This window comes from Zootoca vivipara, chromosome 7, assembly GCF_963506605.1.
Source record: "Zootoca vivipara chromosome 7, rZooViv1.1, whole genome shotgun sequence".
Lineage (NCBI taxonomy): Eukaryota > Metazoa > Chordata > Lepidosauria > Squamata > Lacertidae > Zootoca > Zootoca vivipara.
The window spans coordinates 21,318,775-21,343,166 of NC_083282.1; positions in this window are offsets into that span (position 1 = coordinate 21,318,775).

Sequence of the window (24,392 nt, forward strand, 5' to 3'; positions counted from 1 at the left end):
CCAAGCTATTGTGGCCTCAGCCTCTCCACTTGCAGATGAAGATGATAATAGCAGCCTACCCTACAGTGCTTTTTGCAAATGTCTAAAGCACTTTGCTTAAAACTGAAACGTACCACATGAATATTGGAGAGCCAGCTGTGTTATAGCCTCTGTGTTATAGTGTGTAACAGCAATGAGGGATGTTTTGAACATTCAAATAGGGGCATCTGAAAAAGTGGTTGCCTCTGTTTGAATGCAATTGAGGGAAGCGTCTTGGCTCCACTTCCTCTGCCCCAAGACCCAGTTCCTTACCTGTGGGGAGGGTACAAGTGGTGATAGTGGCTGGCGCTCCAGGCCCAGTGAAGCATCTCTAGTCCCATCATCCCTAATATTAAAATTATCTTCTTCGTATAATTTACAGCAGGCATCCTATCTGCATCATTCCTTTCTGGCACAAATGATGCAAATAGCAACATTTTCATCCCAGAGTTGAAGGAAATGTAAGTCCTCCAATTCTTTCCCTACTTTAGAAAGATGCTCTGCTGCCCCCACAGGAGCGCCCAAAGCATGGGATGTTTACCCTGGCCCCAAGATTAGTTGCTCAACCTGGAACCTAGAAAGGTAGTTGGCGAAGTGATGAAGGTGAGTTCTTTGGGCATCCACAAGCCTTTTGTTGGTACTCAAACCAAGTGCTTTCAAAAAGCCTGAGTGTTCAAAGATGAACCCTTTTCACGTCAAATCTAGGGATGCTTCTACATTCCTCAAAGCAACAAATTGTCCTGCAAGACCAACCAACCTACTATGTTTGAGTCCACTTCATCAGATGTAGAAATAAGTGTGTCACATTTTTAAAAACATCTCGCATTTTGTGCATTCCTAGTTTTGACCTGCACACTATATTTGCTTCTCTGTACCTTTGTGTGTTTGTGTGTGTGCCAGCTTACATGATTCCGTGCATCTGATGAAGTGGACTCGAGTCCACGAAACCCCATGTCAATATGTTTTAGTCTTCCAGGTGCCACAGGAGTCTCTCTTGTCAATGACTGTTAAATGCTATTGGACCAGTGCCTATGTGTAAACCTGAAATTATTCCACTCTGTGATTAAACTTTGTGCAACACAAGACCTTTTGCACTTGTGTATGCATGAGCTATAATTCCTTCGGGGAGCTTAAAGAAGCGAAGGCGGAATTGATTTGTCCCCCCCCTCCCCCAGCAGGCAGAGCTGAGTTAAGGGAGAGATTGCAAGGCTTCTAACCTGGCTGGAAGGTACCAATTTACTACTTCTGCTTGTATGCTTTCCATTATTTTGTTCTAGGATTCCGAGTGGAATCTCTGCTAAAGCATGAACAGCTGACTGTGTAAGCTTGCCTTATGGACAGCTTCACATCTGAAGAGCTGCCCTTTTCAGAGAGGCACCTTTTACTTTTAGAGAAGGTTTGCAGTGAATGCATCACCAGGATGGTCATGTCAGGGAGCCTACAGAGCCAAAGCAGGTATAGGTTGTGGAAGCTGGGCTGCTGGGTTGGTTGTTGATGTCAAGGGTGAAGTCCCTTCTCTCCTGACAGCTTCTGCATGCTCTGTACACTGTTCCCAGCTTTCATTTCTTCTCTTGGATAAGGCAGCTTGGATGCTGCTGGGCCATGGGTAATGGCTTTCCCCTCACTGCATGTTACTAGAATGGGAAAACCAGCTGAGACTTAGGAAACTGCTGCAGGGAAGAAAGTACATGTGAACTGTGATTTTCTCAGGGTTGATGGTCTGACTCTGGGACATGGGTGCCGCTGTGGTCTAAACCACTGAGCCTCTTGGGCTTGCCGATCAGAAGGTTGGTGGTTCAAATCCCTGAGAAAGGGTGAGCTCCCATTGCTCTGTCCCAGCTCCTGCCAGCCTAGTAGTTCAAAGCATGCCAGTGCAAGTTGATACAAGTACCGCTGTGGCGGGAAGATAAACGGCATTTCTTTGCCCTCTGGTTTCTCTCATGGTCTTTTGTTGTGCCGGGGGCAGTTTAGTCATGCTGGCCACATGACCTGGAAAGCTGTCTGTGGACAAATGCTGGCTCCCTCAGCCTGAAAGTGAGATGAGTGCCACAACCCCATAGTCAACTTTGACTGGACTCAACTGCCCAGGGGTTCCTTGGCCCCTAGGAGTTGGCTTCTATGAATGGCTCTCAATACATCTGGAAGAGAAGGAAATTGTGTGTATCAGGCATCCCCAAACTGCGGCCCTCCAGATGTTTTGGCCTACAACTCCCATGATCCCTAGCTAAGAGGACCAGTGGTCAGGGATGATGGGAATTGTAGTCCAAAACATCTGGAGGGCCGAAGTTTGGGGATGCTTGGTGTATATGCTTTTAGGATGCACCCTATTCTTTTTGTTTTTATTTTATTTTATTAATAAACAAAATAAATGAAAGAGCAAGAGCATAAAGAAATGCTGTTAACAGCAGGTTGAAAGCAGCATAAGATTGATGCAGTCATTGAACTTCTTGTCCTAAAACATTACCTCCCCTGCCCAAAATACCCATTTTCTCATTTAAAGAACTCCCGCCCTGTTCTTTTGATTGTAAATTGTTTTAACTAAATTTACCATTGTATGTTTACATTTTATGGTGAAGGGTGGACAATAAACCTAAACAACAGTGTAAGAAAACCCTACATCACATTAGAAAGTTAAGATAGGAGTGAATCACCCTTCTGGAACTTGCACTGGGAAGGAAGAGGAACTTATGTGAATAACAAGCCAGAGAATTAGATCTTTTCTTATGCTCTGAAGGAGAAAAAAAAAAAGAGAGGCTGGGATCACAATTGGCACATATGCTTTCTAGCTCACAGAGCGGAATAGTTGGTGACATAAACTACATTTTTATGCAGTCAGAATGCATTTCTGTTTTAGCCACTGGTTACTTCTCGAGATCTTAACTTAATACTGTTACTAGGGGCCAGCTGCATTATAGCACTGTTTACTTATTTATTCACGGTAGTGACAGCTTTGTTTCATACAGCAGCTGCTGAAGCCCAAGCCGCTCAGCAAGGGCAAAATGCGATTTGAAAATGCTCAGTGGAGTTTCTTACATTTTAATTTTTGTACAGTAGCGGGATACTTTTTATTTTATTTTTTACTTTTCTGCTATCCTTTCCCCACCTAGGACTTTTGCTTTATGAGTGCAACATTTTTTAAAAAACAAACAAACCAGCAAATATTTACGTGCAACATTATCTTGAAAAATATATCTATGCAGTGCGTTGTTTCTCAGTATCACACTGGGGGAAAAAACTAATTCAGGAAATGGTCTTCTCATCGCAATAACAGATACATAAATGGTATGGGACAGATGCATTAACTTCTGGAGGGACAGCTGTTTGGCATGTTGAAGCAAAAACAGACTTGTGACATTTTAAAGTCTATCACTTTATTATAGACTGAAATTCAAGCATCTGATGTAGTGGACTGAGTCACCACTGCTTGAGCCATAAATGGCTTGAAACTGCTTTATGTGGGCTGGCTTGTGCCATTTATGTTTTTACATGAGAAGCAAAACTCAAGAAGAGCTTTGTTGGATCTGGCCAGAGACCCACCAAGTCCAGCATTCTGTTCTCCCATTGGTCAATCAAATGCACATCAGAAGCTTCCAAGCAGAACCTCAGCACAACAGTGAATTGAATGGGATCCTCTTTCACAAGGTTGTGATATACAAGGTTTGTGGTACAGTGGAACCTCAGTTTATGAATACCTCGGTTTATGAATTTTCGGTTTATGAACACCGCGGACCCATCTGGAACGGATTAATCCACTTTCCATTACTTTCAATGGGAAAGTTCGCTTCAGTTTATGAACGCTTCAGTTTATGAACAGACTTCTGGAACCAATTGTGTTCATAAACCGAGGTACCACTGTATACTGTTTGATTCCCTTTCCCCTTAAGCCTTGTACAAGTAAACAGGTCCAAAACAGTAAGCAGGGCCTCTCCTGCTGGGTTTTCTATTCCCTCAAGTGAACTCAGACTTGGTAGAAATCACAAATGAGCCTTGGCATTGCTAATGACAGGGAAGCAGTTTGGGTGAAAGACACGTTGACGGGTTCTAAACTTTGTGTCATTCAGGAAGTATATATTTTTGCACTTATTTACAGTAGTAAAACTTTGTAACAGTTGGCGAGAGTGACAGGAACAGCACTTGGGTGCCAGTTTTCAAAAGTGCTGACAAGGATTTGTTGCTCCCCAGCTGCAGCCTCCCACCACTCCTCAGCATCCAGCCAGTCCATGACACTGGTTTTAAATAATGCACATTCATTATTGGATGTATCTGCATCTCATGAGCCACAAATGGAAGGTAAGAAGGCATTTATACGACAGCTCAGGAGCCCAACTGTGTACTTTCCAATAATGACTAATAATCCATTTTTCCCAGTTAAAGCTGGAAGTTTCTTGGTGTTTTCTTTCTTTCTTTCTTTCTTTCTTTCTTTCTTTCTTTCTTTCTTTCTTTCTTTCTTTCTTTCTTTCTTTCTTTTCTTTGCAAGGGAACCTTTATCCTTCAATTCTTTGCCATGAGCAGCCCACTGCAATCTCTGTGAACCTAGACTGGGAATCACTCGTGACCATGAGAGGATAGATGATAAAGCTCCTTCATTAGCTCCTACCTAGAGTCATTTGAAACCTCAAACACTGGAAGGCATATTAACTATTAATATGTAGCATCCTCTTCCCTCCCCATCCTTTTTTCCTTTTGGGTCTTATTTTTAAAGATTGTAAGCCAGAGGGCAAGGACTCAGTTGGTTTTATTAATCTCTAAGCCACTCTGGGAGCCTTTTCTGTCTAAAGAGGGGAAGCGTAAATGCTTTTAATACATAAGGAATAAAAGAGAGACCCGAAGTTAAGAATTCACTAAGCATGAGAGAGAGAGAGCAATGCATGTGTTTAAATGCCAAAATAAGGTGTGTGCATTCTAGTTCTAGTTCAATATAATGGAGACAGTGGCTTTGTGCAGTTGTAGTGTCAAACCATGGTTTAGCATTGCATGCAGGAGCAGCTCTGTGCCTTCAGCTCACATGCTTCTTCCTTCCCTCCTCCTTTTGTGCTCCACCATCAGTTAATGAAAAATCATAGTGGTTAGTAGAAAAAACACGCAGACTAAATCCAAAAGACAACCAAGGTTTGTTCTGAAACTATACAACTGTGAACAAGGGTCATACCATGGTTTCCAATCCTGGTTTCCTGATAAATAATGGGTTTTCTGTTAACCACAATGAATGGATTCCAGTCGTAGAGTGCAAGAAGAGGAGGCAAGAGAAGAGGAGGCATCATTGCCATTCACACATGTAACACTAAACTGTGGTTAGGCAACCCATCCGAACAGTTCTGTGGCATTAATATTTTGTGATACCAACTTACTGGTTAGGGAAGAGGTGAACTTGCCACTTTTCCCACTCTGAAACACAATCGATCCAAATAAGAATACAGATACATGAAAGAAATGTCCAGAACCCAAATGTGTGCTGTTACAATAAACTTTGGGGAATGGCAAAAATCATATGCTGTCTTGATAATTCTCTTAGCAATGTTCCCTACTAGATTATTGCCTTTCCCACCTTTTGCTCCTTGTGCTGTTTCCTTTACCCTCATGACAATGAGAAAAGACCAGGAACGTCTCTTGAGGGTTTGATTCCTTGATGAAAATGTACTGTCAAAATCAGTGGTTCTATATTTCCCCTGTCTCTGGATTTCTCTTAGTAGCATGAACTTGCCTGCTTTGAAAACCAGGTGGTTTCCTCTTGAGTCCCTTATTTCCACTGTTTCCCCCTCCTACCAGAAAGGGTCTGACTTTGAAACCTGCTTTCTCACTACACTGGAAATATCTGCTACACCCTGGGAATTAGCAGTACTAGTCATAATGTTTTTCTTTATAGCTATTTACAAATGTGTCCAAATAGTGCAATATAATCAGGCATAATAAGATTTAAATGCCTCTTCAGTGTATAGCCCTGTGGTAAGGCCATTTTCGTATCTCTTACTGGATTACATTACATTTATTGAATTTCATTTTAGCTTCTGTTTGCTGGTGTCACACGGTGTTTTGGAATGGGGAATCTGCTGTCGGTATCTGCCCAAATGAATATCTTTTTAATGATACTGTGAGTGTTTGGAAGTTCAAATGTAGCTGAACCCACAGATAATGGGGTGTTGATTTTTTGTTTTGTTTTGGAAATGTGCTTTTAACAACTTTCAAAACTGGAAAGAAGGTGATGTGGAAAGAGTAACTTCCATTTTGCTGCACAACGTCAGACCAAAAGAGTGGTGGTGTTTCTGTTTACTCATGAGCTAATATCTTGCAAGGGGAATTGTACCTGTATGTTAATTTGGTATACTAGTTACCGGTACTCAGAACAATTAAATGGGAGGTCACACTTGCATGCTTATCTGACTGCAACATCACTGTGAAACAACCAGCACAGACCATAGTTTTCTTTTACAGTGGTACCTCTGGTTACGAACCTAATTCGTTCCAGAGGTCCATTCTTAAGCTGAAACCGTTTTTATCCTGCGGCATGCTTTTGCTAATGGGGCCTCCAGCTGCGTGCATGCCTCTGCTGCGTGATTTCCGTTCGCATCCTGGGGCAAAGTTCGCATCCAGGAGCAGCTACTTTCGGGTTAGCAGAGTTTGTAATCCAAAGCGTTCATAACCAGAAGCGTTCATAACCAGAGCTACCACTGTACCTGACAGTAAAAGTAAAGATAAAGGGACCCCTGACCATTAGGTCCAGTCACGGATGACTTTAAGGTTGCAGCGCTCATCTCACTTTATTGGCCGAGGGAGCCGGCGTACAGCTTCCGGGTCATGTGGCCAGCATGACAAATCAGCTTCTGGCGAAACCAGAGCAGCGCACAGAAACGCCGTTTACCTTCCCACTGGAGCGGTACCTATTTATCTACTTGCACTTTGACGTGCTTTCGAACTGCTAGGTTGGCAGGAGCAGTGACCAAGCAATGGGAGCTCACTAGGCTCTGTGGTTTAACCCACAGCAGTAGTACCTCCAAAAACAATATTTTTCAATGGAGAGAGCTCAGAGGATTCAGTATTCAGCAGCAAACTGTGTGATGAGTCACTTACCAAGTGATGTATATTTCAATATGGCTTTGATATCCTATGCTATTCAAGGAGTCTGTGCCATAGTGGGGGTAGTGGTATGGAGACAATTTCTCCAAAGATACCAGACATTCAGAATACCAGACACAGCCATAGTCAGTACCAGCCTTGGCTAAACCAAATTGCTTGGAGGAAGGTTTTACTGCCACAGTGCCAAACAACACAGTCTTTTTCTGAATGGAAAGGAATATGCAGTCAAGTGATTGTGATAGATTTCATGCAACGTAGAGGGCTGAAGTGCAGTGCAAGCGTGTTGGATCTGAAGAAGGGAGCAGTACCCCATGGAAGCTTATATCACAATACATGTGATAGTCTTTAAGGTGCCATAGGACGTTTTAGTGTGAGTTAAAATAAGAGAGTTTTGACCAGGCAGGAGCTGATTTACACATTATGCTTAAGGAGGTGACAGTCTTGATGGTACCATTCTAGATCATACCAGTTTGAATGCATAGGGCGGATATCGTGCATTTACAAATGTGCTTCCATAAAAGAATGTTTTTTTTAAAAAAAAAATTCACATGCTGTAAAATAGCATTAGAGAGACAGCAGGAAGTGTTGATGAAACCCCTCATTACATCCAGGGAGCTTTTTACATGGAGGAATAGCCATAAATACGATGTCCCACTTACACTCCAAATGGTATCATCTAGAATTCTATCACTTTGAGCTGCAATGATGTGTGGAATGGTGCTAACCAACAGACTTTAGGGAGTGAGCTACTAGCTATTTATGCTTTCATAGGGCTTGTCCACACTTGCACTTGTCCCGTGTCTACAAAGCATGCGTCCGAGTGATTTTGCCTTTGCTCTGCTGCTTCACCACCCCCCAAAGAAAACCCCACTCATTTGCGCTAATTTGGAACTATCTGTGTAAAACCTGGCTGTCTTTTGCTCTTATTCAATGCTAAACCATAGGTTTTCCTGGGGGAAAGCTGTGGAGCAAGTGAAACTGTGATGAGCCCATAGTTCCGTTGTTGTCATTCAAGCTATAATACACCACAGCAGAAATGAGAGACATTAAATAATGAAATCTCCAGATGTGGGACTTTCCTTTATATATGATCTTAAAGCTGCTATCTGTCTATCTATCTATCTGTCTATCTATCTATCTATCACCTATCTTTATCTCCAATATGCAGTGTGGACTTGCAAAGGACCTTCTTCGCTCATGGGTGCAGGGATCTGACAGGGCTCTGTTTTAGGGTACAAAACACACCTTACAACTGGCATAACCTACGATTTGAGATCATGAAGTAAAAGAGCCTCCGAACCCCAGTACTTGTGGAGCATTCCCAGACCAGAAAAAGCAACAGAATAGCTAAAGGAAGATTGCAGCCCCTTTGGTTGTGTGAGCCAAATGACACAAAAGATAAGATGAGTTTAAAAAGAATTAAAAATGGACACTTAGGACAGCTGGGAAAGCTGGTTGGGGAAAAAAAAGGTCTTCAGTTGTTTCCAGAAAATGCAGATAGTGGGTACCTATCGGATCTGAACAGGAGGGCTGCACCTCAGAAGAAGGGCAGCCTTAAAGCCCTTCTCTAAGTTATCGACAATGGGCTTCTCATATCTTTGGAATGTGAAGGAGAAAATGTCCTGCACAATGCAGTGACCTTCTGATTTTTTGGATGAGATTTGGATGCTTTTGTTACAGCATCGTCTGCCTCTGGCGTTTTTGATTCCAGGCTTCCTGCATTAGAATTAGACCCACAGCTGGTCCTGGACCCACAGCTTGTCTCTAAGCCTTGCTGAAATCTGACAGATTGTGACTTACCAATGCCTGTGGACATTTGGTTATATGACCTTTGTTTCTTTTAAGCTTTGCAACCCTTTAAACTGAATCTGCTCTGTATTTATATCATGTGTCAACTGCTGGTTTCTTTAAAATCGAAGCATACTGTTTCGTATATTAGGTGTGTCACTAATGCACATCATAAAGAGTCGAGAATGCTTTTCTGGGACATAGTACTGGCAGTACTTAATAACATATGTTGATGTATGCAGATGATGTATTCAAGTGTCTAAGCCAGAAAAGGAGAAGTGATCTAGAGCATGGTTAAGCACACATGTGAATCTACTCCAAATCAAATGACGTACTTTGCTCTGTGTATTTAGGTAGTTGCGCCTCATCTGTAGGCAAGTAAAGTACTTGTCAGTCCAGCAAGTTTTGCTAAAAATGAACTCTTATAAAAGGTCTTTAAAAACCACCCTCCCTTGGAGAAAAAAAAAGTGAGAGCTGAGAGCATTTAACAGCTAAATTATAGTGCTATGAGCATTTTTTAAAATCTAAAGCTTAGCAGCATGGAAGTTTTCATTATGTTTTGTCATATGTTTTTGTTCCCTTTTTAAAGTTAGGGGAGGCGACAAGGAAACTTGTAGAGAGCCCAGTCTGAATTAAGTTCCAGATTGCTAAGAGGAGCTGAAGATAGTCTTGTTAATATGACAGCTAGTGACAAGTAGTCATGTTCATCTATAGTCTGAAGGGAGACAGAGTGGGACTCCGGAATGAAAGAATGCCTGTGCAGAGACCTCACGCAACGGTATATTAAAAAGGTGTGCGGAAAACACATTTGTATTGAATGTAATTGCCTGTTACTTAATGCGCCTCCTTTTCTTCCTTCCACACAGTTGCATTGTCCTTCATCACCACATAACTGAAAGCATCCTCAGTTGAGCTGCTGCCTCATATCATTCTGTGAACAAATTCTTTCTTGCAAGCTGTCTCTATATTAATAACACGAATCAATCTTGTTTATGATTAACAAAGTTTAATGCTTTCAAGAGAAAGAGTTAACTGTTTCTACAGCAGGCAGGTTACTTATGATGTCTTCTGATTTTGACTTTTATAAGCTTTGATAAGTTATCTATTGGTGAGACATGAGGTTACCATTAGTAGTGCAGTGGTATATTCTGAAGTTGGCTACATGCAGAGAAGGATAACTAAGATGACCAAAGGTCTGGACACCAAGCCTTGTGGCAAACGGTTGAAGGAGCTGGGTATGTTTAGCCTGGAAAAGAGGAGACTGAAGAGAGATGAGAGCCATATTCAAATATCTAAAGGGCTGTCACATGGAAGAGGGAACAAGCTTGTTTTCTCCTGCTCTGGAGGGCAGGATTCAAACCAATGGCTTCAAATTACAAGAAAGGAGATTCCAATTAAACATTTGGGAAAACTTTCTGACAGTAAGAGCTGTTCAACAGTGGAACGGTCTCCCTCAGGAGGTGGTGGACTCTCCTCCCCTTTTTGGGGATTTCCACTGGCTGAGCCAGCATACCTTAGCTTGGGAGTAATGGATTGGGAGTAATGCTGGTGTAACCCAGGCTAAACCCTGGCTCAGCTGGATCCTGGCCCAGGATCTGCCTAACTCAAACTGGTTCATCCTGGCAGTTCTTGGGTTTGGATTAGGCTGTTAATCTTGCAATCTGTCTATGAGCAATATCAAACAATACTGTTAATGGCAAACATCTCCATGCTTGGAATGTGAAGATGGCGATCGTCTACAACAAGAAGCGAAGGAGTTAAAATTTCCTGGAAAACGGCTCTCTTGATGAAACCACGTTGGTGTAGCGTCCCTTAGATCTATTAGTTTTGACAACCTCAGTTATTCCGGTGCTTCTCATCATCTGTAAAGTTAACAAGGGCTGATAAGAGATGATGAGGCCCCATACCAGTTTGTATTTCAGAACTCATAAATATTTCACAATGCCACTTTCTTACAATCAGATACATTAGTTTGCTGAGTGTAGATATTGCTGAATATTTCACTCACTTGCTGGGTTTTAACAAAGGCACTGGAAGGATAAAACATTTTTTTAAAATCAACAGATAGCACCCGCAGGTTCTTCAGAGTTGCTCCGTTGTTGCGTGCTTGCAAATGTGTGCGCGGTAATTTGAATAGTTGATTTATTTTAATCTCTAAAAGTGGTTGTCATCTTCTACAAAAGCACATTGCTTCGATTTGCAGACATACCCTATTTTAAACCATAGGTTATTTTTTGCAGCTCTGCCTACTAATTTCAACTCAAAGGCATCTAGGGAAGGGAGAAAAGACCAACATAACCTGGAGCTTAATTAAACTAATTTTTAACAATATTCAGTTTGGACCCACCAAGCTCATTCTTTTACAGAAGATGTATGATTAGCAATGCATTTTCGCAACTGACAGCCTCTTAGCACCCCTACCCTGTCAATCTGATGCAAAAGATGTTCTGTTTCCAAAAACATAAATATAGCACCTGCATTTTTGAAGCAACATCCCCCTCCCTCCTCACATTGAATAAAGTCTGGGCAAATTGGTCCAAAAGTAACAGCAATAAGGTTTTCTTCTCGCTTCTTTGGCTTTAATAAGATGGAGTGCACAAATATCACTTGATTAACAGCTGCAATATTAATTTCCCTTTTTGGTTGCTTGACTCACAGCGAGAATCATGTCAAGGCAGTGGAGAACCAATTAAATTGATTTTAATCTTTGTCAGGGAAGATAACATGCCTTTTTCTCCTCTTGTTTAAATAATTAAAGTTTCAGTAGGTATTATTTCAGGCTTTAAAGAAATTGGTATCTTAATGTAATGGAATTCTTCTAATTACATACTTAATAATTTTTAATAAGTTAATCATGGTTTTTCATTTAATGTGTATTTTGTTTTATGTATTGAGCTTGTATTTTCCTTTGTGAGACTCTGTAAAAATATATAAAAAAAAGGGGGGGGGGGAGGAAATTGGAAAGATTTTTGAAAAGAAAGAATCAATGCTTTCTCACCCCTCCCTGTTTGCCTTTGTTTTTTTTTCAAGAAGTACTCTCACATTTCAAGTATTTCCCCTACTTTGAAAAAAGTTAACTAGAGAAATTTCATTAAAAGTACAGTACTTAAACAGCAGAACCTTATGGATATTTACTTGCAGTGAGACTTACTTATGGGAAAGTGTGCATGAGATCAGGCCTGCTGGATCAGGCCAATGGCTCATTTAGCCCATACCCTTCAACATTTCCCCTAATAATAATAATAATAATAATAAATAATTTTATTATTTTCATCCCACCCATCTCACTGGGTTGCCCCAGCCACTCTGGGTGGCTTACAACATAAATAAGGTAAAAGGTAAAGGTAAAGGACCCCTGGATGGTTAAGTCTAGTCAAAAGCGACTATGGGGTTGAGGCGCTCATCTCGCTTTCAGGCTGAGGGAGCTGGTGTTTGTCCACAGACAGCTTCCTGGGTCATGTGGCCAGCATGACTAGACAGCTTCTGGCACAACCGAACATCGTGACGGAAACCAGAGTGCACATAAATGCTGTTTACCTTCCCACCACAGTGGTACCTATTTATATATGTGCACTGGCGTGCTTTCGAACATATATAAAAAGCTAATGAAACAGTAACGATGCGGGTGGTGCTGTGGGTTAAACCATAGAGCCTAGAGCTTGCCAATCAGAAGGTTGGCGGTTCGAATCCCCATGACAGGGTGAGCTCCTGTTGCTCGGTCCCTGCTCCTGCCAACCTAGCAGTTCGAAAGCACGAAGTGCAAGTAGATAAATAGGTACTGCTCCGGCGGGAAGGTAAACGGCGTTTCCAAGCGCTGCTCTGGTTTGTCAGAAGCAGCTTAGTCATGCTGGCCACATGACCTGGAAGCTGTACGCCGGCTCCCTCGGCCAATAACGCAAGATGAGCGCCGCAACCCCAGAGTCGTCTGCGACTGGACCTAATGGTCAGGGGTCACTTTACCTTTAATGAAACAGTAAATATTAAAAAAAAAACTTCCCTATGCAGGGCTGCCTTCAGGTGTCCTCTCAAGATTGTATCTCCTTGGTTCGGGGGTTGCATAACTCCATACCCTCCAATATTTCTTTGATGAAAATAGTGACGTCCTATCATACCCTTCAAAACTTCTCTGGTGAAAATAGGGACTGCCCCTGGAAAATGGGGATACTTGGGGGATCTGCTAGCCTAGCATCCTGTTCTCACAGAGCCCAACCAGACACCTGTGGGAAACCTGGAAGCATGGCCCAAGCACAAGAGTACAGCCCCTTCCTGTGGTTCCCAGCAACTGGTATTCGGAGATTTCTACATCTTTTGTTAAGCTGTTTGAAAACTATTTCCCCCTTTCTCTCATTTGAAATCCTATTTGATATTGAACCTGGAGAAAATCAAGTCCAACACTCTCACTGCTTATTATTCTTTCCCAGCATCAGGTGCCTGCTATGATATTTTCATCTGATTCCCCCCCACTGCAAAAAAGCAGAATTTTCAGATTATGTTAAGAATGACAAGCAAGAATTAAAGCTGGCTTAATTGACCAGTACAAAATCAATCAGTTGAGAAATGCTTGTGTCCTCCAAGGGTGAAAATGAGGTTCCGTTGCCTAGAAAGACCACGCAAAATGAAGCATGAGCAATTTGTGAGAAATATTATGAATAATGCGAGAGTCATTTGTGCGGGAGTCGGCTAGTAAATATTTTATATATTCATTAGCTATGGAAACGGGAATGGTATTGGAACTCATGCAATTACTTTTTAAACAATTCATCAAATAAAACCATCAAATTAAGAGTTTATCCACACATGGGGGAGTTGCCTGTTTTGTTTCAGACCTTGTGACTGTTTGGCCTCAATTAACTATGTTGCAGACGGGAGATCATTAGCGAAAATCCTCAGCTGCATTTTATGCATGTTAAAAGTCTGACTTTGCTGTGTGTGTTGAAAAACACTTGTGGATCTTTGGTTTTATAAGAGCAATGCCTTCCTATCACTCCCCCTCCCAAAGCGGTTCACTTAAAATAAACATTGGCTACCCTGCTGGTTCCCTGGAAGAAAAAGAGTGTTAATGGCGAAAGTCTGCGTCTTTGCTGTTCCAAATCTCTACCAAATTCTTCATACATAGGAATTTGGATGACTATAACACCATCCTAATATGTCCTAATATGTCTTTCCTTGTATGATGATGATGATGATGATGAACTCCATTTGACAATGGTATAGCCAGTGTTTTTTTCTGGGGGAACCCAGGGGTACACATACCCCTAAACATTTTGTGAATCTAACGGGAGAAAAAACTAATTTTTTAATCATCAGTTCTGTTGAATAGCGCGGTGAATTGTCAGTTCCATTGCTACCCCTGATAGTGGCCTCATTTCCTATCACAGTGTTTCCTGAGTCTCAGATGGAAGCGAGCGTTTAATGTGTGAAGTAGGAGTTGGAATCTAGCACAGTGATTGGTCAATTTCATTGTTACCACCTCTGATGGCGGCCTCATTTCCTTTCACTGTGTTTCCTGAGTCTCAGGCGGAAGCGAGCATTCAGCAGCGTAGCTAGCCACCTGGCTGCCCGGGGTGGCAAACCCGAAGGCACACCGTCAGGCCCCCCGTTGCGCGCATGCGTCATGACGCACGACACACGGCGCACGCATCACAATGCATGCGTGCACAGGAGGGATGTGACGCAGTGCCGCGGCAACACAGCAGGCAGTGGCGGGCGGCATCTAGCAGGCCTCCCCCTCTCCCTCTGGCCCTCCCTCCTTACCATGCCCAAGGCGGTTCTCCTCCCAGCCAGTTTGCGCTGGCTCTGCAGGGGCTAGCCCTGCTTGCCCGCCGCCTGGCTTTCTTCAGGGCCATCGTGGAGGCGGGCGAGGGCTGCGTTGCCGGCGGAGGGTGGCTCCTCCGGCAGGGAGGAGACGCCATGGAGGAGCTGGGCTCGGAAGCCGTCGGAGCACTTTCCGCAGCGCACCCCGGCCTCGCCTCCATGTGGGCGGCAAGGGGCGCTCGCAGCGGTGGCGACCGTTGGAGGTGGTCACCCCCGTCCAGCCTGCTGCCCCTCGCCCAGCCTGCCGCCTGGGGTGGCATGCCCCCGCCCCCCATTACAACGCCACTGCATGCATTTAATGTGTGAAGCAGTGTGAAATGTGGAAGTGTGGTGTTTTACTGATGAAAGTCGGGAAGATGTTAGTGCACACAACCTCATGCTAATGTGGACATTACTGTGAGTTGTCAGCTGTGTAATATGAGGTAATGCATGTTCTTTGTACTTTTGTCCATTTACTGTATTTATTTCCCCTGATTTGAAGTATAAAATGGTGATTTTCTTGAGTCAAAATGAGAGTACCCCTAAAAATTTTTTTTAAAGAAAAAAAGCACCAGGTATAGAAAACATATTTTTTATTTCTCTGTTGATTCATGGTCTACTCTATGCTAAGAGAATGGGTCAAGTAACAATACAGCAGATTACATCTTTTAGAGAAGACAGTATTGCACTATGACATGGAGAATAGTCTCAAAGGTCGCCCTTCTGCCCACTGGCTCTTCCACTGCTCTATGTGGTCTCTGAGTAGGGGAGTTGGTTGGCACTACTTGGAAGATACTAGGTGTTATGGTTTGCAAAAATCCTGGATTCCTGTAGAGGGGGAATCGGTAATACAAATGTAAAAAAAGTGTGTTTTTCACCTTTCCAACCGCTTTTTTGTGTGGGAATTTTATAATTATACCATGGTTATTTTTTTATATCAGTCTTCTGTAAATTCAGCCAGATTATTTAGCTAAGGACCAAATAAGCAGGGACAGCAATGTGACAGTGGCATGCGGAGGGGAACAGTTAGGGATAGAGGCACCAGCTTGCAAGGGCGGTGGGTGGGGAACACCCCAATGTCGTGCATCTAAGCATTGTGCCTCCCTCCCCAACCTGGGCAGAAGCTTCCCAGGCTTTGGGAAGGGAGGCACCAGGCGTTAATACTTTACTACTCTAATTTACTGGGAACATTTAGGGGACTGGCCTAGTCCCCCTAGTCCACTGATCACACGCCACTGACGATGTGTTGTTGTTGTTGTTGTTGTTGTTGTTGTAAGAAATGTTATTCGATTTTGAAGAAAAAGTAGTTGTGAGGCCCTGTCTGGACTATGATTCTGATCTGGATGGGGGCCCTGCACTATTTTGCTTATGAAACTGTTGTCCTGGCTGCTGTCCGCCCCCTAAAGGTGCTGTTTGCAGCATAGAAGAACTTGGGGCCGTATAAGGCAGTGGAAGTCTCCAATCTGGATCAACAAACGTGATTTGGATTGAGGCCTCATCGATGCCTTTTCTTCCAAAAGAGTGTGGCCACTTTAGCCATGCTCTTTAGGAGGAGTGTTTATTGCACTGTGTAGTTTATCTGTCAGAGAGTCAGCCAAGCACTTGCATTTGCTAGTTTAACTAACAGTATTCAGTTACAATCACTAGTTTGCCATTGGCAAACTCTCTGTTTTAAAACCATTTTTGAACTCTTGTTTGTATGCTTAAAACTAAGTGGAAACTTGCTAAACAACCTATTTTATGAGATTTTTTTGTGTGAACTTGGTTATTAAGTAATATATCAGGGTCAGTGCAAGAACTTTTTTTTAATTTTCTTGCTGAATTAATCAGTTTGCCGTAGGAAAATATGCCCCTGCTCTCATTTTCTTTTCAGTGAAAAAGCACATAATTAGCTGGGTAATACTGTAAAATTGTTTTCAGATGCATGATACATCTATTTTATCTTATTAAAACAGTTTTATGTATTATCAGCTTGTTTAAAAGTTAATATAGTATTTTGAACAAATATTTATCATATATGCAGATATACCCAAATCAACTTTAATTTTTAAGATCATTTGAATTTATGTTTGTCTCCAGTACTCCAGATTTGGTGATGTAGGACTTGTTGTTTAGTCATTTAGTCGTGTCCGACTCCTCGTGACCCCATGGACCAGAGCACGCCAGGCACTCCTGTCTTCCACTGCCTCCCACAGTTTGGTCAGATGTAGGACTACATTAGTATACTATCAGTAGAGTTGAGCTTTCATTATAGAGGAACCCCAAGCAACCAAATTTCAAAATTCTCCTCACAGCTTGTGTATAACTTACAAAGTTTCAACAAAGGCAGAAGTAGAGGGAACCAATTAGGCAACTGAAACAGTTGTGAATTGTGGAAGACTAGGGATAAGAGAATCTGTATGTTTTGGTTTCTCATTTTTGTACAAATTTCTCTAGATACACACATTTTTAATGCAATTGTGCCCAATATACATGTATCCACAAGCAATCCCCCCAATACTGTATAATGCATTTTCCATGTTTTTTCACGAATAGATACATTCATATGTACACTTTACCGTAGTATATGCATTTTTGTAAACATTACCCGGCTGTTGAACTGTTGTTGTTGTGCTTTGTAAAGTGCAGATTAGGTAAAATTGCCTTTAAATGAGAAATGAACCCAGTTTCTGTCCCATCCCTATGGCATTCTGAAAGACTTGACTCAAGTCTGGCGTCTTGCCCTGAGCAAGTCTTTCTAATGAAGGAGAGGTCCCAGAGGATGACAGAATACATTCACCATGAAGGTTCTGGCCCTGCGCTATCATAATGATGTGACCAAAGCATGCCCTGTCACCTTTCAGAATGATTGTCCTTTTTAGTTTCTTATTCTTCCCCATATTGAAGGAGTTTTCAGTTTGTTAGCATTTATGAAATCATGGAAATCCGTCATGGGTGGGTTGCATTGAAGTCTCCATGACTTTGGCTTGGTGTTGCCCATTGCTTCTCAGATCGCAGCTGTGGCCTGCTTTTATCAGCCTCAGACGATATGCTGGAAAATGCCGTTCATGATTTGGTTCAATTATTGAAATTCTGGGGGCTCTGAGATGGTTCTGGAATGTCTGCTGCAGCAAAATGTTGCTTGTCCATCGATGGGCTCAGTTTAACATGCTGTTTTTGACCTTCTAATCCCCTGGATCCTGATGATCTCATGGAATGGCTCCTCACATACGAACAGCGGAGCCTGGTCCATTATGGGAAATGGGGCACTGCCCCACCAGTCTCTGTCATACCCTCCAACATTTCTCTGATGAAAACGGGTACGTTCTATTGCATAATAATAACAATGATTTTATTCTTCATATACCCCGCCCATCTGACTGGGTTGCCCCAGCCGCTCTTGGCAGCTTCCAGCATACATAAAAACATAATAAAAAGGCTGCCTTCAGATGTCTTCTAAAGGTTGTATAGTTACTTATCTCCTTGGCTCAGGAGTCGCATAACTCCATACTCTCCAGTGTTTCTCTGATGAAAATAGGGATAGTCTAAGGAAAAGTGGGACAATCTGGGATCAATTCAGAAACTGGGATGGCTTCTGTAAATCCAGAACTGTCCCTGGAAAAATAGGGACGTTTGGAGGGTCTGCTCAGTCTGTTGTTAGCCCCCACCTGCCTCCCTTCTTACTTGCATCCAGTTCTGGGGTCGGCACCTTCCTTAATGTTGCCCCTTGTATTATGAGGGACAAAACTGGAACTAGTTGACTTTGTGTGTCATTGGTTCTGGCTCCATCTACTGTTGGTTCCACCGCCTTCTACCCCCACCAGTCCCATGGGGCACCAGCCATCACAGTTATATGAACCTTCTCAGCAGGTAAGGTTCACCTTTCAGGTGATGTTAACTGCTGATCCAGAATAGGTCCCCCCCCCCAGATCAGTTCTACTGCCTCTTACCTCCTTGCAATACAACATGATACCACTCCTTCTGACCCTTGATTCTAGGATTTTCCAGGCTAGGTTTAAGCCTACTTTTGCTGCTGCTGTCCATATAACCAGTGGTGCGGTACTATTGTGATTCTGGTGGGAGTGGTTTGGATCTAGCAGAACTGGTTGGGCAGCCCTTTCCCAACCTCCTCCTCCTACCCCAAGACCTTACAGTGGATCTGTGGGAAGCAAGTTTTATCCTCCATTTTATTCTCATCAGCTAAATGGCTGTATTGATGACCATGATATTAATTTGTGTGTGTTTGACACAACTTATCCATGCACACCTGTGCATCTGTGAAGCTCCAAATACACATTTTCCAACAAATACTGCTGCATCTGTTAAATGGATGCAGACTGAACTGTTTGCTCTGCTGGAGGTGACATGGGATAAAGGAAATTTGGCATAAGCATGCAGGAGGGGAAGCAGGCAGAGGAGACAACAGCGAAACACACAATGGGAGGTGGAGGATCAGTGATAGCAGGAGAGATATATGAGGAACGGGAAGGTGTCAAAAGCTTTTGATAGCTGGCTGCCTTTGCCATTCTCTCTCCCCCCCCCTTTCCCTCTCTCTCTTAGTTCCCCTCAATTGTATCATGACCATTTGAGGCTCATTGTGGAAAATGCTTTCTCTAGGAGTTCACATTGTAGACCTTAGCTGGGCTTGTGGGTCCTCCTCTGGGACCACTGGGGCTGGAGACAGTTGCCGACAGGTGCTTCTCACTGACTGAGAATGAACAACAATGTTATGTAAGGTAAAAAAAACAGCCTGACTGGCCATTATTATAGAGCTAGCACACCAAGCCTGGATTGAGCGAATGGGACTATAATTATATTTTTGAAACTCAGCCAGAGTAAGAAAATGACGTGGGGGTAACACCCACTGCACAAAGCTGTCTCTGCAAGTGCACATGTGAACATGCAAGGACCTGGGTAAAAAAAAAGAGAGAGTCAAACATCACATGGGTCCTCCCACTTTGTTGTTACAGCCACCCTTTATGTATCTTTCTTTGTCCTACAGTACAAAGTAAAATAGAAAAAAACTATATCAGAAATATAGTTGCTTACAACATAAACTGCAGTGAGAATCTGTACTGCAATTTACACATCCAAACATTTCTTCTTTTTAGTTTTGTACCTCTAAGCTAGGCAACTGAAACTTTTTTTTAAAATAAAGATGAAAGATTTATGAATAAAACATCGAAACAGGTGGTGGTTGAAGTCATTTTGTTAAGCACTAGAATACGGGGGAAGTAAGATATAAAGTGTAAAACAGAATGTGCTGTCCTCTTCAAATCTGTGCCTCATGCTATTCTGACAGAGTCCAAGAAACAGGTCATATTAAAAACAAACAAATCTGTGACAAATGGTTGCACAAAACCCAACCCACTGTTTTCCTAACGCGTAGATCCATCTCATTCTTGGATTTTTTTTTTAAAAGTTGCAAAAGATGACAAATAGTTCACATTGTTTCACCTGCCTCCTTAAAACAGTTTCTCTCATGCTTTCTATTAGGGCTGTGCATAAAACACAAGATGCAGTTCAGATCCTGATTCATAAAGTATCCCAAATACCCTGTTTCTCATATTTTAAGACATACCCATAAAATAAGCCATAGCAGGATTTTTAAGCATTCAAGGAATATAAGCCATACCCCGAAAATAAGACATAGTGATAGGCGCAGCAGCAATGCCGGCCGCGGCAGGAGGAGGAAAAAAATAAGACATCCCTTGAAAATAAGCCATAGTGTGTTTTTTTGAGGAAAAAATAAATATAAGACATGTCTTATAATATGAGAAACACGGTAGACTCAGGTGAATTCAGAAGCTTTCACTTCACCTTGGGTCTTAATCAGAAAAACAAAGCTCTGTGTCTCTTCATTCTCTTTTGGGAGGTAATTTTAAAAAGAATATCCTCTTTCCAGTGGTACCTTGGGTTACAAATGCTTCAGGTTACAGACTCCGCTAACCCAGAAATAGTACCTCAGGTTAAGAACTTTGCTTCAGGATGAGAACAGAAATTGTGCTCTGGCTGCGCGGCGGCAGCAGGAGCCCCCATTAGCTAAAGTGGTACCTTAGGTTAACAACAGTTTCAGGTTAAGAGCAGACCTCCGGAACGAATTAAGTTCTAAACCAGAAGTACCACTGTACTTTTTGGCAGAATTGAATAAAATTTGTAGGCATTTGAAGTGTGGCATATATTTCAAAAGGACAGGGGCAGGATTTTCCTTGCAAAGGTAGTCATAATAAACCTTGGTTCTTTTTCAAGAAATGATTCACTTGATGTCCCTGTTGTTTTGTGTGCAATTTGTTTGAACATGTTGCATCTTAAAGGTGCCCCGAGATAAGAAACCCCCAAATTTCAAGTGTAAGTGCAAGGTTTTTGTGCTAGCCATCTTTTAAGATTGCTCTTGTGTGTTTGTGGGGGTAGAACTGAAGAAATTTGCTTTTTCACGTGTGGTTTCGGGGGGCAATTTGCATGCGAAACTATCATATAGCAAAGAGGTGCTTCTAACCTGCACAATTTCAGAAGGAATGGCGCTGGGGCAAAGATGGTACAATTAATAAAAATACATCTTTTTGGCTCGAGGATCGCAAAACTCCATACCCGCCAACATTTCTCCGATGACAATAGGAACGTCCTTAGGAAAAGTGGGACTTTCCAGGATCAAATCAGAAACGGGGATGGCTTCTGTAAATCCAGTACTGTCCCTGGAAAATAGGGCCACTTGGAGGGTCTGCCATTTTAAGCCTGACAATTCCTGAAGTATTTGCCTTGCATTCTGTCACTTACTAGCAGCCTCTAGTACAGGCATGCCCAAACTGTGGCCCTCCAGATGTTTTGGCCTACAACTCCCATGATCCCTAGCTAAGAGGACCAGTGGTCAGGGATGATGGGAATTGTAGTCCAAAACATCTGGAGGGCTGAAGTTTGGGGATGCCTGCTCTAGTATGTGTGCTGGAATACTAATTGCATTCCCTAGTGAACCAGCAGCATTCACTTGGTCTTTTCGCTGCAGTAGCTGAACCTGCTGGTTGTTCTTCCCGAGGACTCCACCCATGGATAGATAGTACTTTGAGTGTTATAGATGTTTTTGAATGCATACATCCACAGTGGGGGACAATGTGAGAGTCATCAAAGCAGAGTTGTTCGCACTAAACCAGGCCTCTGCCACCTGTGTCTGGCAACTTGTAACTACCAAACACAGCCTAGCAGCTGTGTGATGTGGCCTCCACATGTACAGAACTCCACTAGACCGAACTAATGGTTGTGCTTGGCTTGGGTAAGTCACAACTTCTGCCGGTCTGAGCTAAACCCTCAAAACTATGGCTTTGGTCTTCTACCTGTAGTTTTCAGGTTCAGCATTAAATATAATTGATTGCTGTGTGTTTGTTCTATTCCTCTGTAAATATCACAGACTTCAAAACTTAAAAGTGGGGAAAATATGAACTTAATGAAAGCAGACAGTGACTTCGGTTAGGGACAGTGTATATTTGCATCTTTCCCTCCTTTCATATTTTTTTTTTTTTGCCGAGGAAAAAGTCGCTGAAGGCGCCTACCTTTGTTCAAAAGCCAACTGAGACAGAACTGGCATTCAGTAATTACAGCCAGTCGGTTTTCCAGGCGATTTCTCATTCCCCAGCTTTGTCGTTGCGCATCCCCATTTTTAACATTGTTCATTATATTCAACCTGCTGTTGTCACGGCAGAGCTTTAAAAAGGTATTCAGTGGGTTATCATGCTGAAGGACATGGAAAATAAAATACTTCGACGTGACTTGTGTTCAAATTGGTTCACCTTACTTTCATTTGGCTTGAACTGTAGAAGATTTCACAAAAGCAACAGAGATGGGCATTTTGTGTGTGTTTTAATTAGTCTCATATGATATTTCTTGCTGGTTTTTAATGTATACTTTTACTTAGGGTTTTTTTTTATTAAAAAAGAGCAATGCTTGTTTCTACAAAACTACCTTGGTGTAATCAAAGGTCAGTGTTAAAATTTTTGGATTTGAAAAGTCATTATGTCTATTTTATGTGTCTGTGTGTCTGTGCGCCCCCCCCCTATATTTTATCACTTTTTAGTGAAGATCATTTTCTTGGAAAACCTCTCAAATCTCACTGTAATAATTAAACATTTAAAACCTGTTCAGCTTCATGGACCACAAATTGGACTCTAAAGAGAAGAAAGGGAAATGAGCAAGATGATCTTGTAACAAGAGGCACAAACAGTGCAGACTGAATAATAATAATAATAATACTTTGGAAATAACAAAATGTCACAGATGCCTCACCGAGACAAGAAAAAGCTGGAAGTATTTTGATTATGTCTTTCTTTTATTCTTGCATCTTCTAAAAGCAAATGTAGCAGCTGATCATTTAGTTGTACCTTAACACATGTGCAAAGTGAGATACTTGAAGTGGAATGACTAGTGGGGAGGGGGAATAATGAAGACAAGCTGATGAAGACACACATTTCAAAAATTATATAGCAAATGTCTCCTTTTTGTAGTCAGGCTAAGGGAACATCTGAGTACTAATTCCAAAGAGAGATAGATGTGTATCAAATCTAAGACAGCCTACAATATAAAGATGAGTGAAATCTGCCCCTCATTTCTGCAGCTGTTTTTGCTTTTCTGCCATGATGGCATGGCATGGCATGTTCAGGACACATATTTGCAAAACGGGCAATGTGGTTTTCACGTTGAGATCCAACTTATTGTGGTGTATGTGTATTATTATCCATAATAACTTTAACTACGTTTTATGCTTTCCACTCGAAGGCACAGTTTCTCCTCTAAATGTAGTGCCAATTCAAATGCACAGTTAGTTTAATTGTTTATCTTGTGCATCAAATCACTGCTGTCCGTACCTAACTTAATAGAGTTGCTACCTTTTTTTAGCTGGCAAATTACAGCACAGCCATTCTGTGCGCAGCGTTGTGAAATACAGTGGAAAATTTGAGAAAGTTCCTGTTGAAGGAAATGTGCAGGCTTTTGAATGTCTTGTAGCAGAAAATGATGCAATGTAAGTTCTATCCTACACCAAACATGAACTCCAGCACTTAGTTTTGATTACATTATTTTACACGAAGATGGCAAACCTGTTGCCCTATTAGAGTGATTAGTTGCCAAATATTTAATGGCTGAAATTATTGACGAGCCTTTTAATGGCTCATTAAGTGGGAGCTAGAATCACTCAGATGTTGTGTTTACTACTCTGGTCATGTGGGCAAGGCAGTAATTAGACCAGGAGATTTAAGATTGGTGATTGTAGTGAAATGACTCATAGCCTGTCCCCGTAAGAGCTGATTTGCTGGTCACCCAAGTGGACATACTTCACCCTGGTTATAGCTTTCATCAATGAAAGGCTAATTATCCATAGTGATGCCAGTCAACCCACACACACAGAGAGAGAGAGTGAGTGAGTGAGTGCAGGAGGGAATGAGAGATATCGGTCATGGATGATCTAGAAGTTTACATTCAAGCGAATAAGGGCCTAACCACACCTCTGATATCTCTAATACATTTTTGAAAGATGGAGAAAGGTTGTCTATTCCAGGCCGGGCACAGAGTTTAAACAATGTGATTTTTAATGGCAGCAACTTTTCACTTCCAACGCATATTTAAGCCCCTCTTCTTCCCATTATCCCCTTTTGAAACCGAATTTCTTGTTTCTTACAGTACCATATGCCAGTGTGGCCTGACTCACTTACCTGAGGTACCTGGGTATCCCCCCCCCCGAACCAACCAACTGCATGTAGGAT